The sequence below is a fragment of the Cupressus sempervirens genome, chromosome 1 (genome assembly GCF_028749045.1).
Source record: "Cupressus sempervirens isolate cs-2001-9-10 chromosome 1, ASM2874904v1, whole genome shotgun sequence".
NCBI lineage: Eukaryota > Viridiplantae > Streptophyta > Pinopsida > Cupressales > Cupressaceae > Cupressus > Cupressus sempervirens.
The window spans coordinates 328,944,817-328,962,295 of NC_143118.1; positions in this window are offsets into that span (position 1 = coordinate 328,944,817).

Consider the following 17,479-nt stretch of genomic DNA (forward strand, 5'->3'; position numbering starts at 1 on the left):
TCTCATAGTCATCTACTACATTCATCCAGTGATCCTCTATGGCATCTTCATGTTGGAACTATTTTCCTACCAAGTACTGAATTGTACCAATGTTATCAAAATAGGGACAAGGAGAGTCATATTCCAAGGGATACTGATCCCATTCATACTCAAAATTCATGATATCCTACTTCTATTTAACACCAAATGGACCTATAGTGATGGGCCATATTGGGGTCTTCTTATGTTGCTTCCTTTCTCTTTCATATGCAGATGAGAGTTGTCATGAAATCTCTAGCAATATAATTCTATCACACAGATATCTAGAGAGTTTCTTTGGATTTACAATTGTACTTGCTACCCTCAAATAAGTGAATGTTTTAAATTGGATGTAGTAGGTTCCTATTTCTACAATCTTTGGTGCTACCTCTTCTGACATCCTTTTCACATAATCTCCTTTGATGAACCAGATGATTGTAAAAATGAAGGCATCATTCACTATTTTGTATTCCTTTTTGTGATCTAAAAGCTTTTTCCTCACCAGCTAGGGGTATACCACATAAGGCCATACACCAGCATCTTGCAAGTTACCCCTTTTAAACAACGTTGGATAATCTATTTTTCTTATAGCTAATAGATACACAAAATACGATGTCATATACAACCTTTGATCATTTTTTACTGCCACCAACTATTCATCTAAATTCTCATTAAGAATTGAGGCCTAGTTAATTGGCATCTTTATCATCTTGATAGTTTCAATGAAGTTTACCATCCATATGTTTAAGTGTCCTGTTACTGGAAATCTCATGATTCTACTTAGGAGCACTATAGAATGTATGATATCATCTTTCATATAGCCTCTTGTCATATCTACTTTGCCTACTTTTCACCCAAGAGGAGTCTTATCAATGAGATACCAGGATTGAATAATTTATGAGGCCTCTTGTTCATGCTCTCTATACCACCTTTTTGCTTGATGGTATGCCAATCTAATATAATGATCTTCCCTTAGAAGATGGAAAACTTTCTCTATATTCTCAGGCCTTAGATCTAGGATGATCTCTCTAGTTATGATTTCCACAACTTTCTCCTCTGAAACATAATTTTTTGCCAATCCCATGATTAACTTGAAATATTGCACTAAAATAGGGTATGAAGCTATGTTTACTAGTCCTAATCTGATGAGTGTAGATACCATTGGAGGCCTCTTAGTTGTTTTGTTGCATAGGACTAGGAATGCATTCCAATCAATATGGCCTAACTAATTGTCTTAGATCTTTGAATGGGCATCCTAGAAGTATGACTTCAATTGAACACCTTGAAATTTGAAGACCACCAGTCTTAGAGACATCTTTGTATCAAGAGAGGATGCAGAGGAAGCCATTTTATCTGCCCAAAACAAACATCCATTAGTCCAAAAGCTTGAAAAATTAATTTAAATAAACCCTAATTACTAAAAATAATGACCTAGAATGTTAAAAATTGTTAAAACACCCAAAAAACCCTATTTTACTCATGTGAACAAAATTTTGTGCACCTTGCACACCTTGAGGGTGGGCTAGGTGCATCATTACTAAGAAAAACTCTTAACACTAAGGGTGCACACATAGCGCACCTTATGGGGTGTGCTAGGTACACACCCTTATAGTGAAAAGTAATCAAAGTGTGAAAATAAGGGTGCACACATAACACACCTTGTGAGGTGCACTATGTGTGCACCCTTACAATACTTAGGGGAATGTTTTCCTTTTGAAAGGTGTGCACATGTGCAACTTTCACTAAGGTGATGTTTTGTTTTGTTTCTTAAGTTTTGTTAGGCTTGTGCAAAAAAAGGTGTGCACCTTGCACACCTTGGATAGGTGTGCAAGGTATACACCTTTTCCTATGTTATTTTAACATTTTTGTGTGTGTGTGTAGGTGTAGGATATTTTCACACCTCACAAAGTGTGGAGGTACACTCACTAGAAGATAATGGGAGAATATGAAGTAAGGAAGGAGTGGGGTCTCAAGCTTTTATAGGCCTGAGATGAAGCACACCTTTGGAGGTGCACTTCTAATCACTTCCAAAGGGAAGTGCTCCCCACTAGTGGATTTAGCACACTAGCACACCTTGAGGGGTGTGCTAGGTGTGCTAGTGCACACTTAGGTATTAAAATTTAATTTTTTCTCCTTAAAATTCCAATTTTTGGCAAATGGGTTTTCAGGCAGAGGGCCAGACTAGGCTTAGACACCAGGTAGAACCCTAAAAAATATATAGACCCCAAATTGGGGATCTAGAAAGCTAAAAAATATACTAGGGGGTCTCCATTTCTAGGAGAAATGGGGTGTGCATTGTGAAACCACAACAATGATGAAAAGAGATACTATAGAAAGATGTTTTATTTGTACAAAACTTGGACATCTTGCCAAGAACTATATTAACATAGGTAGAATTGAAGATGAAAAGTAAGCCAAAGATGAAAATATTAGAAAACAAATGAGGTAGCAATGGGCACCAAAATATCTAGGGAATACAAGCCAAAATTTTGAAGTTATTGACACCCAAGTCAATGAGTTGGGCGGCTTAATCATTTCAACTTAGTTCCCTATGGAGATCATTGGAACTGTGATTTAGAAGGAGTCATTTAACATCAGTTCTAGCTAGCTAGCAAGAAAAGACTCATATCAGGATTCAATATGCACAAGGATCACTGAATAATGATGAAAATATAAGACCTTACCGATTAAGGTCAGGTCACAAAACCTTATCGAGCATAGTCAAATTACATTCTATAGAAGCTGAATTGGTAACTCTACCAAGTACCTAGGTTAGACCAAATGATGGTAAATATACCAAGTTATGAAGTTCTCTGAGTTGGTAGTTCCTACCAAGTTAGGAGACCTTACTAAGTTGAAGATGTCTTATGAGCATTAAAGACTAAACCAAGTGGAGGATAGGCTATCACCAAGTGAGTTTGAAGTATGAAGCATTAATAGCAATCAAAAAGAAGAAATCAATTGCATTCTATCACTGCAAATTTTACAGAGCATAGAGAAAAGAATAAATTCAGAGCCCCTGAGCAATTTAAGCATTTTTTGTTCTTGCAAACTCTACTAAGAAATGATATCATCAAGAAGAAAAATTGAGAAATGTTTTAAAATGTTGATATGTGGAGTCAACTGCAAGGAACCTACTTTCAAGTTGAGTCTAGTAATTACAAAGACGCTCAACCCAACTAGTGCACAATCTCAAATTCTACCCAAGGTATTACTTGTTCATGATACTCATTCATTTTACCACTATTCTATTCAAGAACTTGGAGCCCTAGAGATGAATGAGGTGTTGAAAGAATTATGTGTGAATGGTATATTAAAACTTGAGCATCAACATTTTGAAACTAAGGGTTTAACACATATTTCACATATTGCAAGGGAATTTCAAGTCAAATGGATTATACTTATCCTAATCCATGTTTACAATGGACAATTATGGTTGGACCAACCCATTCAGATTACAAATAAAATGGTTCACAGAATCACTGGACTACCAATGCTAAACAAAGAAAGATGACCACAACCTAGGTCAGGAAGAACTAACCAAGTGGACTCTTGCTAAGTGGGATGAAAGAGGCATGAAGCTTAATGGTGTGACATAAATAGAGCTAAAGTTTGGCATACATGTGATTGCTCACAAAATTTACAGCTCTAGTGAGTTGAACAATGTGTCATGTGAAGTTGTTGATCTTGCATACAATGTGGTAAAGAATAATCTATCCTTCGACCTTGCTAAATTGTTGTTGATCCAATTCAACAAGAAGATGGAGAGCATAAAAATGAAAAGAACAACCCATGTAGCTTTAATTCCCTTTTGACATGTCTATTCTTCTTTGTTCAAAATTTTTTCCCTTGCAAAGGTTCTATAGTATGGAGGAAGTATGTTCCAGTTTTATATCAAATCAATGAATATATAGTAGAAATGAGTGAAAATTTTGATAGCATCATGGATAATTATTTTGAAAAATTCAAAGAAAAGATGCAAAATAGGGTTATGATCCCTAGGAAGCCTATGGAATACTATGAGCAAGATATCTATTTTGTGGTTGACTGTGACAAAGTTTATATTCAAGCAGTCAGAGCTAGAGTGGCATGGGTTAAACCTCTAGAGTATGAGGTTAACATTGATGACACTAAGTATATCATTAAAGATATGATGAATGAGCCTATGGATCCCAAAGCCACCTATTTCAAAACATATTATGAAGAAAAGGAAAGAATTGATCTTGAGATCAAGCTACCTCAAGCAATGAACAAAGGAAGGAAGAGGATATAAAAGTTAATGAAAAACAAAAAGCAAGCAAGTTTTCCTCTCATGCTAATAGAAGTCAAAGTAGATGATGTAGAATATAATGATGAAGAGGATGAAGTAGAGGAATCTAAATCTAAGAAGGAAGATCCTCCCAAGAAGAAGGGTAAGGTCATTATAACTAGACCTATCAAATCTTCCCCTACTGTATTTACAAGAAGGGAAACCAAATCTAAAAGGAAGTTGAAGTTAGGTGGAGATGAAGCTAAACAAATTATCTTCAGAAGATTTTTACCTACATTCTAAGAAAGATTGAAGAGGATGGAAGAAGGAACTAGCATGGCATGTTTTAAGGTTCTCAAGTATGAGACAAGGAATGAAGAAGAGAAAAGGCAGATTGAGGATACTCTTGTGACTAATTTGGGAAAATGGAAGTACACACCAGATGAGATTTCATAGAAGGTTCTTGATGAACTTATGAAGGCAATAAAACCTAGATGGGAGAATGCAAAGAAGACTATCAAGGAGTACATATTTGAAAAAACTTTGAAGCAACTCATGTCGAGTCTCAGTGAGAAGGAAGTGAAGGAATCCTTGAAGCAAAATGAGAAGAAGTTCACTTTCAAGTTAAACAAATGTATGCTATTTCTTAATGATATTGAATTTGTGGTGAAGATAACTACTACTACATGGAGAAACATCTATCAACTACACAAACCCAGTGACTTTGTTGTGCACATTGATGACAAAGATGGTGAAGATGAGGAAGAAGAAGAAGAAATAAAATATGATGAGGAGGAAGAACAAGAAGCTACTGGAGGAAGCCTTCTAGAGATACAAAGCATTGAGGAAATAGATGTAGAGAAAATTTTAGCAATAGTGATGGATTCATTTCCTCACTTCCAAGCAAAGGCTTAGTTCAATTAAGCTTAGAGAAAGCTTCTACCAAGTTAGTCATGGATATCACTACTACACCATGCACCCAACCAAGTTGTGGATATGTTCTGTTGAGTATTACATTGATTGAAGTGCCCAACACTTCATTTACTGAGTAGCAAGTTCCTCCATCATCAAGCTTGACTAAGAAATAACAAAGTATTCCTATTTTTAGTACCATTTCTACATTTATTTCTATTCCATCTATTTATATGATTATTTCTATTCCAAGTGTATCCATAGCTAGTGCAATGATAGTTCAGAATTAGTCTCAACTGAGCATTGAAGTCTTAAATAAGGGTCAACAATTTTTTTCTACCATTTCAAAAGGAAAGGGTAAAGAAGGGGAAGAAATTGATCTAGATGAGGACATTGTTATTCCAAATTGGATATCTCTCTCTTGACTCTTGATCAAATGGATACCCTAGGAGAACTATTAAAGAAGAGGGCTAAGCAACAAAAGCTTAGAGAAGAAAAGAAGAAGAAAAATCAAGTCCTTGAGGACATAAAGAGCATATTTGTTGATGCTCTAAGTATTGAGGTTGATAGTTCACAACCTATTCTTAATCATCTAATTAAAATTGTCCACAAATTCAATGAAGATCTAAATGGACATGAAAAACTATTGCAAAGAGCTGAAAGAAAATTTGAGAACAAAGTATTGGAGCAAGTTGCATAGAAAATCACAATAGATCAAGTAGAGTTATCTAATATTATTTTTCACTGGATAAATTGTCCAAGATAGATGAAGATATGAAAGCAAGTGCACACTAGCTATCACTTAACCTAAGTTATATTTCTACACACTTTAGTAAGATTAGATATCTAACAAATTTGTAGGCATAATTATTGAAGGAAGAAGTCAGAATTAGGGCCACACTTGAAAAAATTTAGGGCATGATTCTTCCAAACATGGATGCATCATAGAAACACATTGCACATGCAAAGAAACTCATCCATGACAAAAAATTCTCCATAGTTGACCACATGATGGAATTATTAGTAGATGTTCATATAGCCTTGCATGCAAGCAAGGTATTACAAGAGAATTGGGACAAGAGTATTGTACTAATTTTGAAAGTGCATTATGATTTCTTGTCGCATTTTGGTATTAACATATAGATATTATACATCTTTAACATTTATCTCAAAAAGGGGGAGAAGACATTGTATATTGTATTATTTCATAAAGAGGGAAAAGATATTGAAAATGGGAGAAAAGATTACTATACTATAGATGTATGTATATAGGAGAGATATATGTATGGGGGAGTAGTATAGTATTATGCATATACTTGTATAGATAAGTAGAAAGTATCTTTACAAAAGCCATTTTGAAAAATAAGAAAAATAGAGTATGCTACCAAGCTATGAGAGTAGGAAGTCAAAATTGAGTTGAAGACTCAGAATGATGATAAAGGAAGTCTTTGACTTAAAGTTTTGAATGTTCAATTTTTTGGTTTGATAAGTGTTTTTGTCAATAATGTCAAAGGGGGAGATTGTTGACATTTATGTCAATTTTTTTATTAGTGACTCAACACTTAGTAAAATGGTTGAATTGCTATTGAGCTCTATAGTTGCTACTAAGCTTATTACTCATCCTACAATGTTATCTAGGTGTTTTAGTGGCTCTTGATCCAAGTAGTTAGAATGAAGTGTCTACTAAGCACCTAAGTCAGTTTACTATGTTTGTCAAGCCACACAGTCTTTACCAAGCTTCAAAGATATGTACAATGCAAATTGAGTATAGTAGAGGCTACCAAGCTATTCAACAAAAGTGAAGAAGATTGTAGTGTTAACCAAGTTTTATTGTATCTACCAAGCTCACAATGTTAACAATGTGAATCTAGTATTGATCGAGTCATGCAATGTCAACCAAGTGATTCAATAGCTACCAAGTTTCTCAATGTTCACTGAGTCACACAGTGTTGAACAAGTTCGAGATACTTGGAAGAGACCAGTATGGACCAAGCTTCAAGTTCAACCAAGTGTCAAATATTTTTGAGTGTTGATAGTGTTTTCCATCTATCATAATATCATCAATTTTGTCTTCACAACCTAAGTTACAACAGTTGGGCCGACTTTGTGAATTATGATGAAATTGGTATTGTATCCAACTCTAGTAAGTTGTTATTTGGATTGGAATATATGTAATGCATTGTATCATATCTAAATATGTCATTAAAGAAGATTATGAAGTGCATGACTATGAATTAAAGAAGGCTACAAGTAGTATAAGGGACAACAAAGATTTATCTATCACAATCAGGTGATCCTTGTAATACAAGTAATCTCATTCAAAAAATTAGAGTTGCAGATTAGAGATCAGTGATTGATTCATCCTAACAGGTATATCAATCAAATCCTTTAATGGGTAGACTTAATAGTCTTTTTCTAAATCTCCTGATTGAGTGCATACTTCATTGTATGTTTGTAAATCCTTTAATGAGGTGGACCTCATAGTCCTTATTTCTCCTAACAGGGAAGATCAACAAAAGTGGTCAATTGTAGGCCCTAACAGGTTAACATTATACTATAGTACTAAAGCTTGTAGGAATCATCCCGACCCTAGTTTTACTTTCTATTTGGAAGGTTTCTGGGTCACCATATCTTGTGTCAAAGTGTTATGATTTTTTGGTTGCTTTCATTCTTTCATGCATGCAATTAGATCAAAATATTATATGAAGGATTACTTAGTAAAGTAAGATAAAGTTTTATTGGTTCCTAATTCACCCCCTATCTTAGTAACCTTGCCTACCTTATATTTTCAACATATTTTTATAGTTAGATAACATAAATGGGGAACAAATGCACCAGATATACATTTGCTATTCATGAAATTTAGATGTTTTTCATTTATGTTTCCATCAATGTCAAAGGGAGAGATTGTTATCATGAATGTTGATGGTATTCTAATGGGGAAGTATCCTAGCACTTTTTGAGACATGATTTAGTGATGATATGTTGCATTTATGAAATAGTTTTTCATTGATGTTAACATATTGGTTATTCTATGAAGACTAGTAGAGCAACATAAAGATATTGGCTTTGCCCAGTTCAAGGATTGAAGATCAGATTATACACACATGGGATTATGTTCTAGAGTATGTATAGATGCTACATTTTAGAGTGCATAAAAAAAATGAAGACATGAGAGAGTTATGAAGAATTTAGTGAAGTAAGCTTTTAGATAGTGTTTCTACTAAGTGGGTACTCATGTTTGGATTTTATCTCCTAACAGAGATAGAATATGGTTGAGAAAACCTAGATGAAGGTTGAAAACATGTTGAATATTATTTGGTTAATCATGCATATTTAGATGATCATCTAGTGTGAAGTTATGAGGAATTTGAGTTGATATATTACTTTTCATTATGAAAAATATGTAATAATGTAATATAATGCATATTGTAATATCTTAAGTTGGTCCAATATTATTATTGTAAATTGGGAAATCCTCAAGGCTAACTCAATAATTTATTGTAGTACTTGATATAAAGGAAAAATGTTCTCATTGGTTATCATCATCAATTAGATCATTTTGTGTGACATGTTATTGTGCAAGCTTGAATGTGAATATCTTTTGGATCAAAGAAGAGATTGATGCAATTGATTTGGAAAGAAAAGTTGATGTTGGGCAGTTGTTGATGCACACTTCTATTATTCAGTGAGGAAAGTACTGAAGCTATTTGGAAAGTTAGTCCATATGTCTTTCGTTCAACTCCTAACAAAGTTGGTACAGCTCCTAATAGGGTTAGAATCTCCTAACAGGGTTGGAATCTCCTAATAGGGATTCAAAGTCTCCTAATAGGGACTTGTTGTCTATTGTGCAACTTGATCAGTCCCCAAGTGGGAGATTTTTAGTTTGTAGGGACTGATCAAGGAAGTATACATACTCAATAAGAAAGTGTTGTAAAGAGATCTATTACACCAAAAAGAGAAGAAAGATGATGATTATGTAGTGTTGGATGATACTCCAAAAGATGACGTTCCAAAAATTCGTCATGATCTGCAACTGTGAGGCTGATGTAGGAGCATCCAGAGGTATAAGGGCAATCCTGTGTCACCCAAAAAAATGTACTTAGACTTAGTTTCTGTTTCATGTCTTTACATTTTTGGATACCCATTTGGGTCAAATAAAGGTTCCAACTCTCACAGTTCAACTATCAGTGTGCTAGAAAATCCCAAAAAAATAGGAGCATGCAATTTGGCCATCATTTTGGTGACCTAGAAGGTGTGAATTGGACCAATGAATGTAATTGTGATTTAGAGCATTCCAAAAAAAGAATCAGGTCAAAAGGCCCCACGGTTTGAAAGTTATTGCAGTTTTTTGGGTTTTGGAGACCTCCTAAGAATGCTTCAAAGTTAGGTTAGGGGCATTAAATGACCTCAAAAAGGGCCAAATAATAAGGGATGAGTGAAGCTGGTCCATAGGGCTATAGAGTGCTATGAGAGCTTTCCGAAAATGTAAACGGTTCGTCAATCGGAGCTACGGTTCAAAAGTTATGCCTCTTAGAAGTTCGGTTACCATTTCTAGATTCTTCTAGATTTGCACCGACTTCTAACGCAGCTTTTGGAACCTTCTATTTGGTTGGTGGATGCCTAATAGCACTTTCTAGAATGTACTCCTAGTCCTTAACCCTCCAGGGTCTATTTAAGGAAATTTTTGGCATTGTAAAAGGCAATTCAGAGTGGAGTTTGAGAGGAGGTACTGTAAAGAGAAATTATCTCCAGATTTATGCTATTGTAAGCCCTTAGGGTCTATTTTGAAGTTTATTTTCTCTGTACTATTTGTAATAGCTTATTTTCTCAATTAATACAATTTCCCTTTTCTATTGTGTCCATTCTGTTCTTGGTTCATGTCCCCATCAAGTGGTATCAGAGCTGGTTTTCCTGAGTGTGTAGATAGAGCGCCGACTGTGAGGCAGTTTGCACCAGGACTGTGTGGTTGTGGGATCAAGTTAGAAGATGTCTCCATGAAGAGAGCATGGTGGAAGGGCTAGAGCTATTAATCTTGAGGAGGTTAGAGCCCTCCAAAGGCAGGTGCAGGCATTGCAAGAGGAGCTCCGTAGAGGAGCAAATGTTGCCGCTGGTGACGATAGTGAGGATGAAAATGAAGAAGAAGTTATGGGACCAGAAGGGGAATTTGATGGGGAAGTTCTGAATCATGTAGAGGAAAGGATTTTTAGGGCCATTACTAAGTTTGGGAAAAGACCCACAATTGAAGTGGGTGTATTTTTAGGAAATCTGAAACCAGATGAGTTGATTGATTAGATCAATGAACTGGAAGAATACTTTGAGTATGAGGATATTAGGGACCTAGATAGAGTCAAGTTTGCAAAGGCCAAACTGAAAGGCCATGCCAAAATCTAGTGGCAAGAGGTCCAATTGGAAAGAAACAGAAGAGGAAAGGAGAAGATCACAAGATGGGATCGCATGGTGGAAAAATTGAAGAAGCAATTCATTCCTGTGGACTATGAGCTTGATTTGTTTAAGAAGATGCATGGGTTAAAGCAAGCAAGAAGATCAGTCCAAGAATATATAGAGGAATTTTATCAACTCTTGATTAGAGCAAGACATGCAGAAGAAAATAAGGAGAAGGTTGCTCATTATATCAGTGGGTTGTGACCTAGCATCCAGGAGGAATTAAGTCTGGTAAGAATGACCAGCGTTGAAGAGGCATACCAATTTTCCCTACGAGTTGAAGAGAAGCTGAATAAAATGTTTGAAGGAAGACAAAGAGGGCATAGTCAAGGAGGAAGGGGAAGCGGTAGGTCATCTGGAGGCTGCAATGAAACCCAAAAGAAAAATGAAGATGTGGGTACTAGCAGGAACCAGAGGAATGAGGGTTTCAACCGATCCCATGATCAAGACTTTGGAAATTAGAGAGGAAGAGGTAGAGGACATGGACAAGGAAGAGGAGGCTTCCGTGGTACCTATTTCCATTGCAATAAAGAAGGTCATCGTGCCTTTGAATTCCCTCAACGACAAGGAAGGACAGATAGGAGAGCTGAGGGCCAAGCTAGGGTTGCTCATGTGGATGAGGATGCACAATCATCACATTCAGAAGATGCAAAAAGAGGAGAGACCTTGGTAAATGAAAGAGTCCTATTAAGTGGTGAGATTGAACCAGGACAATGAAGGAGTTTGTTCTATACTAGATGCAAGTGTGAAGATAAATGTTGTGACGTGATCATTGATGGTGGTAGCACTGATAACTTGGTATCAGAAGAGATGGTCTCTAAGCTGAAGCTCAAGAGGGAGAAACATCCCCAACCCTATCAGATTGCTTGGGTAAAAGATGATCATAAGGTCCTGGTAAGTGAACAATGTTTAGTGAAATTCAAAATTGGGAGTTACCATGATGAAGTTCTCTGTGATGTTATTTCAATGGATATTTGCCATCTATTGTTGGGTAGACCATGGCAGTTTGATAGACATGCAGTACATGATGGACATGCAAACACATACTCTCTGACAAAGGATGGAGTTCGCCACAAATTGAAGCCCATGAAAAAGGAAGGTGAAAAGGTATGTAGCAGTGCTAGGATTTGTCTTGTTGATGGAAGGAAGTTTTTAGATGGCATGAAACATCAGCATATGTGCTATGCTTTGATGCCTAGGAAAGATAAAGAAGGTAGTAGTGAAATACCACTTGAAGTTTCAAATTTACTAGGGGAGTTTAGAGATATTATCTTTGATAATGTTCAAGATGGATTGCCACCAATAAGGAAAATCCGTCATCAGATAGATCTAATTCTAGGAGCTAGTTTGCCTAACAAGGCTGCTCACAGGATGACTCCTATTGAAACAAAGGAGCTAAATAGACAGGTTCAGGAGCTGTTGAGGAAGGGCTTGATTTGAGAGAGCCTAAGTCCATGTGTAGTACCTACAGTACTTGCACCAAAAAAGGATGGAGAGTGGAGGATGTGTACAGATTCTCGAGCAATAAATAGGATCACCATCAAGTACCAGTTTCCTTTGCCAAGGATGGATGATATTATGGACTGCTTGAGTGGAGCTCAGTAATTCACAAAGATAGATCTGTAGAGTGGTTATCATCAGATATGGATTGGAGAAGGAGATGAGTGGAAAATAGCCTTCAAGACCAAGGAAGGTCTTTATGAGTGGTTAGTCATGCCCTTTGGATTGACGAACGCCCCAAGCACCTTCATGCGGCTCATGAATGAGGTACTTAAGAAGTTCTTGGGAAATTTTTTTATTGTCTATTTTGATGATATTTTAATTTTCAGCAAGATTTTGGAAGAAAATTTATTGCATATTCGTAGTGTCCTTGAAAGGCTAAGGGAAGAGAAACTGTTAATTAATCTGAAGAAGTGTAACTTTGAAAAAAGGGAGTTAGTCTATTTGGGGTTTGTTATATCACCTGAAGGTCTCAAAATGGATCTGGAGAAGGTAAAAGCCATCTTGGAATGGCCTACTCCAAGGTTTGCTACTGAGGTAAGATCATTTCATGGTTTGGTTAGTTTTTACAGGAAGTTTATTAAGAATTTCAGTGGCATATGTGCACCCCTAACTGATACAATAAGAGGGGATAGAAAAGAGTTCAAATAGACTGTAGCAGCTGCGAGAAGTTTTGAATTGCTGAAGAAGAAGGTAACAGAACAACCTGTGTTGGCACTTCCAAATTTTAGAAAGGTTTTCCAGGTAGATTGTGATGCCAGTGGCAGCACTATTGAGGCTGTATTAAGCCAAGAAGGTAAACCTATTGCATATTCTAGTGAAAAATTGAATGATGCAAAGAAGAAATATTCTGTTTATGGTCAAGATTTTTATGCAATAGTTTAGGTCTTAAAGAAATGGAGGCATTATTTATTGCCAAATTTTTTTTTTGTATACTGATCATTAGGCATTACAGTACGTAAATAGCCAAGGTAAATTGAATCAGAGGCATATGAAGTGGGTAGAGTTCTTGCAGAGCTATACATTTGTGTTGAAGCATAGAAGTGGAAAATCTAACAGGGTTGCAGATGCACTAAGTAGGAGACAGTTGTTGCTTATAGTAATGCAGGTTGAAGTAGTTGGGTTTGATGAACTCAAGAATTTGTACCCCGAGGATCCTAATTTTGTTGAAGCATGGAAAGCTTGTAAATAACTTGTTGCTGTAGATAGAACCAAGTGGTTAGACTATTTGATTCAGGATGGCATGTTGTTCAAAGGTATTCAATTGTGCATTCCAAGGAGTTCCATGAGGGAAAATTTGATTAAGGAGAAACACAGTGGAGGGATGGTAGGACATTTTGGTCGAGATAAGACCATTTCCATTCTTAGTTAACATTATTTTTGGCCTCAAATTTCACAGAATGTGAAGAAGTTTGTACAGAGTTGCCAGGTTTGTCAAGTTGCCAAGGGGTTTAGTCACAATACTGGCCCATATCAGCCATTGCCTATTCCATCAAGGCCATGGGAGGACATAAGTATCGATTTTGTTCTTGGATTGCCAAGGACACAAAGGGGTAATGACTCAGTATTCGTGGTGGTTGATAGGTTCTCCAAAATGGCACATTTCATTCCATGCCACAAAAATCATGATGCTGTCCATATTGTAGACTTGTATTTCAAAGAGGTGGTAAGACTACATGGTCTTCCAAGGAGTATAGTTTCTGATAGAGACACTAAATTTGTGGGGTATTTCTAGAGGACATTATGGAAAAAGTTGATAACAGACTTGAAATTTAGTTCCACGCATCACCCACAAACAGAAGTGGTAAATAGAAGTCTGGGCAATTTGCTAAGATGTTTAGTTGGGGATAAGCCCAACGGATGGGATTTGATTCTACCACAGGCAGAGTTTGCTTATAATAACTCTGTAAATAGGAGTACTGGAAAATTACCATTCCAAATTGTATATGGGAGTAGCCCAAGGACTGCACCAGAGTTGAGGAAGATAGAACAAGAGGAGAGGACAAGTGCTGAAGCTGAGGAATTTGCTGAACATATCAAGCATCTACATGAGGAGGTTCAGGCACACATAACCAAGATGAATCAAGAGTATAAAGCTAGGGCTGATCAAAGGAGAAGACATAAGGAATTCCAAGTAGGAGATTTAGTCATGGTGCACTTACGAAAAGAAAGATTTCCAGCTAGTACTTAGAACAAGCTGAAAATGAAGAAATTTGGCCCCTGCAAAGTTTTAAAGAAACATGACTCAGGAAATGCATATGAGGTGGAGCTGCCAGATGGTTTTCACATTTCTCCCATTTTCAACATTGCAGATTTAATAGAGTATCATGATGATGGTGTAGATGAGGAGCTGGTGTTAGAGCCATGTCCAATTCCTGCTTCTAAGAAGGAGGAGATAGAAGACATTCTAGATCATCGTGTGGGTAGGAGTACCAGAAACAGACAGTATGAAGAGTATTTGGTCAAATGGAAAGGATGACTGATCGAGGACTCAACTTGGATTTCAGCAGCTGGGGTTTCCCATTTGGGATTTCCTCTACCATCCATAAAGTGACAGGGTCACTTTTCAATCTACCCTGGGTGTTTGATGCAGGAGCATCCAGACGTATAAGGGCAATCCCGTGTCACCCAAAAAAATGTACTTAGACTTAGTTTCTGTTTCATGTCTTTACATTTTTGGATACCCATTTGGGTCAAATAAAGGTTCCAACTCTCACAGTTTAGCTATTAATGTGCTAGAAAATCTCAAAAAAATAGGAGCATGCAATTTGGCCATCATTTTGGTGACCTAGAAGGTGTGAATTGGACAGATGAATGTAATTGTGATTTAGAGCATTCCAGAAAAAGAATCAGGTCAAAAGGCCCCACGGTTTGAAAGTTATTGTAGTTTTTTGAGTTTTGGAGACCTCCTAAGAATGCTTCAAAGTTAGGTTAGGGGCATTAAATGACCTCAAAAAGGGCCAAAAAATGGGGGATGAGCGAAGCTGGTTCATAGGGCTATAGAGCGCTTTGAGAGCTTTTCGAAAATGTAAACGGTTTGTCAATCGGAGCTATGGTTCAAAAGTTATGCCTCTCGAAAGTTCGGTTACCATTTTTGGATTCTTCTAGATTTGCACTGACTTCTAACGCAACTTCTGGAACCTTCTATTTGGTCGGTGGATGCCTACTTGCACTTTCTAGAATGTACTCCTAGTCCTTAACACTCTGGGGTCTATTTAAGGAAATTTTTGACATTGTAAAAGGCAATTCGGAGTGGAGTTTGAGAGGAGGTACTGTAAGGAGAAATTATCTCCAGATTTATGCTATTGTAAGCCCTTAGGGCCTGTTTTGAAGTTTATTTTCTCTGTACTATTTGTACTAGCTTATTTTCTCAATTAATACAATTTCCCTTTTCTGTTGTGTCCATTCTGTTCTTGGGTCGTGTCCCCATCAGAGGCCTCACCCCTACCCATCATAGCATAGTTGATACATTATTATTTTGATACTCATGACTCGATATGTCAAGACACTATCATATACATTGAACATTATTATGTTATCTTATGTTGTGTGATGTTTTACTTTCAGATGTTTAATTATGTTATTTAATGTTTTATGAACATTTATATTAATGAAGTAGTGTAGAAAGTGAATGTAGAGTTAACACTTTGATTATGAAATTTTAGTAGTTAAGTATATGAACAAAAATGAGATAAATTACTAATTAGTTAAAACATTAATGTTTGAAATTATGTGATTTTCTTGATGAGTTCTATACACACACACACACACACACACACACACACACACACATATACATGTGATTTTCTTGAGCTACTGGTGTTAGATATTTTAGCTAAGAAATCTAATGAAGAATTAGAACTGAACCCTATGTACCATTTGTGAAAACTAGGGTTGAGTCTAAGAAAAGATGCAAACCCTGTTGTTCGTATTTTATTTGTATTGTGAGTTGAATGAATGTATCATTCTGTAATCAATACATGTTAATATTTTGTAACAGTGATTTTTTGTGTCGCTTGACACTCGTGATTTGTATATGCATTTCACCATGATAGTTAGGATTAACCAAATAACCTAAAGATCTCAGTTGGGTTAGGTTAATGACCTTTTTACTAATCAATTAGTAATCAAGATTTAATTACACTAATCAAGATTAGTGAGTAATCTACATTTTTAAAAGTTGTTAGAAAGTCCAAAAATTTCTAAGCTTTTGTTAGGTCCCTAAATAGTCTTAGAAGCCAAATCATGAAAACTAAGTACCTAAGGGGTATGGGTATGGGTTGGGTGCATTTTCCACCCCTCTAGCCCCTTTTTTTGACTATTATGGTCACCCAAACATCCCATTTTTGCTTTATTGCAAAAATTGAATGTTTCACCATGAGTTGGATAAGTTAAACTCCACCTTGAGGTTAGCCTTATGACAAGTTGAGTTAGAAGTCTCTAGAACCTTAGGAAAGTGGGGTAGTTATTAGATTTTTGAAGGTGGTTCAATTAGTATCTTATTTAGAGGCAAATTTGAGAGAGAATGAGTGTTCACCAAACTTCTAGTTTTAGAGAGCAATTCAAGATTGAAGGAGAAAGAGAAGGAAGGGAAGGTGATCTAAAATTTTCCAATTGCCATAACCTTATTATGAAGGTAGGAACCCTTCAAGCTCTTTTGGTTCATGTTGTGTTTCATTCTTAAGTAATTTTGTTTCCATATGTATGTTCATGTGTTTGTTGAATATGTTTGGGAGGGATTGAAAATAGTTTTTTCTTAAATGTTTTCCCTTAGTATTTTGTTTTGATTTTCAAAGGGATTATATGGGTTGTATTGGCATTACTCACCCTAAGATAGGGTAGAAGTGGCCATGTACGAGAGGAGGTCTTTAGTTGGACTCCAATAGTGCAAAGCCTCTCCTGAGGATGAGAAGAGGGAGAGAGTAAGGTGTTATGACCCCCTACTCGTTAGCACAAACCTTGTTTTGAGTTTTGAAATTTATGAAATGGAAGAATGGAAGTTCTTGTGATTATAGCCCCAAAAGGGCACCTGTTATGGTGTTGTGGCTGACATCTCCTCTTGAAAAAATCCACCTTCTCCCTAGTTCGGTTCAATGATGAACCTGTTGTGTAAACCTGAATGGGAGTGAGTGTTTGAAATTGTCTACATGTTAAGATTGGTTGTCTCCCAGTCAGTTTTCATTCTCTCCATGATCATCTTGATGTGTTGTAGAATTTGTAATGGTTTCCCTATTATGGAGCCAAGAAGGAAATTAAGAATTGTTAATGGAGTTCAAATATGTTGGGAGATTTCTCCTCGGGATAATAATCTTGTGTAAAAATGTTATTTTAAAACTTATTGTTGAAATGGCTACA